Below are 2012 nucleotides of genomic sequence, written 5' to 3'. Positions count from 1 at the left end.
GCATTATCATTCACTGATGCTTTTTATAAATAGTATTCCCTCTATTTTAAATATAAGGGAAAAACAATAATCGAATTCAATATTTAAGAAAACTGGTTAAGTATATATTACAGTTGTAATTAATTAAATATGTTTGTCCCCTGAAAATATATTTCTATTTTACAAGGGGCATCAGTTTGAAAAAGAATATGATAAATGTTTTTTAAATTTGATAGTTTTAGTTATAAAAAAAAGGAGAGCATATCACAGTTTAGTTTTTTTTTTTTTTAAGGCCAATGATTTTTTATAATACAAGAAACGGCTAGATGAATTGTATCTTATGACTCATCAAAATAAGAACAGGCCTTTGGATTAAGAGAGATACTTATAAATTGCCCACCTTGGCCCACAATCTTGAGCTTAACACCTCCCTTTTACGGTTGCCTTGGGGGGAAAATGCCTCGTTTTGTGGCATTTCCTTCACATCATTCTCTATGTCTAATTGTTATCTCTATCACTCTACGCATCGTACACTATATGCATCTATACAGCATCACCATGGCAGCAGCAGAAAAGTCTCAACCCGGTGATCTTCTGGTTCTTCCCAAGTACCTCCATGAAGACGAAGAGCTATCCCAAAATGCAAGGATCTCATTGCTACCTTACCCTCTGAATCGGATTGGATTAACATCAAGCTCCATCAATACAATGGCTTCTGGTTCACGAAAAGGCATTTGCAAGGATTTCTCAATTGTCGAAACCACTTTCAAGCTCATGATTCTGACATCCTCCTCGTCACCTCACCGAAATCGGGCACAATTTGGCTCAAAGCTCTCACCTTTGCGATTCTCAATCGCAAGACCTATGACCCAAACCAACACAAAGATCCGACCAGAACTTGTCTCCTTCACCCTCTCCTTACTACTAACCCTCATGATCTTGTACCTTTCTTAGATATCAATCTCTACTACGAAGAAGCCATGCCTGATTTTAGCTCGTACCCATCACCAAGGCTCTTTTCAAGCCATCTCCCATACGTTTTGTTGCCAGAATCTGTGAAGCGATCAAAATGCAAGATTATTTACTTGTGTAGGAACCCTAAAGACTTGTTTGTCTCGATGTGGCAATTTGCAAACAAGTTAAGACCAGAAACCCGAGGATCGATTTCAATTGAGGACTCATTCGACAAGTTTTGTCGGGGAGTGAATATTTTTGGACCGTTTTGGGATCACATGTTGGGATACCACAAGGAGAGTTTAGACAAGCCAGAGAAAATAATGTTTGTGAGGTTTGAGGAGCTGAAGGGTAAACCAGTCAAAGTTTTGAAAGAACTTGCTGAGTTTATAGGATCTGGTTTTTCTGAGGAGGAAGAGAGTGATAATGTTGTGGAAAATATATTGATGCTTTGTAGTTTTGAGAATTTGAGTAATTTGGAAGTGAATAAGAGTGGAAAAGTGAGGTTTGGGATCGAGAATAAGGCTTTCTTTAGGCGTGGTGAAGTTGGTGATTGGAGAAATTTTCTTACATCTGGCATGATCGAACATCTTGATGTTATTATTCATGAGAAGCTGGGGAAACATGGATTGAAGTTTTAGATCCTTGTACGTTCTCTAGAACATCTAGTCTACTAATACCAAAGAAGTTGAGGTAAAAGTTTCTATGGGCAGCGTTTGTCTCTTTTGAAATTTTTAATGTTTCTCGAGTAAGAAGCCCATCATTTTTTTGTTCACAATATTTGTCTTACTATATCCTTTGTGTAAAATGATTTTCAAGTATCAGATATTACATTATATAACAAACGGAACTATATTAAGAATTGGGACATACGAAGCCATGAAACAATTATGATCCTTACCAAGCTATGTATTATATGTTGTGAAATTGGGAGGAAGTGATCATGCCCAAATAAATGTTGACGCCATCTTTGTAAGGTGAAGTGAAAAGAGAGATAAATTCACCTTTGAGGACTCGCATATTGTGTGAAGTATATAAGACCCTGGATTTTCTTTACATCATTCTCTACTTTCACCAAA

General features: G+C 36.9%; 1 pseudogene; it reads left to right on the top strand.

The window, feature by feature from the left end:
• Positions 1–377: 377 nt before the first annotated feature.
• Positions 378–1632, top strand: LOC129284321 (cytosolic sulfotransferase 12-like; annotated as a pseudogene).
• Positions 1633–2012: the final 380 nt, after the last annotated feature.

Source organism: Prosopis cineraria, unplaced genomic scaffold (assembly GCF_029017545.1).
Source record: "Prosopis cineraria cultivar Desert tree isolate PC_DT_omini unplaced genomic scaffold, ASM2901754v1 PC10, whole genome shotgun sequence".
NCBI classification, from domain to species: domain Eukaryota; kingdom Viridiplantae; phylum Streptophyta; class Magnoliopsida; order Fabales; family Fabaceae; genus Prosopis; species Prosopis cineraria.
The sequence above is the reverse complement of the archived record's forward strand: the minus strand, read 5'-3'. Positions and strand labels throughout refer to the sequence as shown.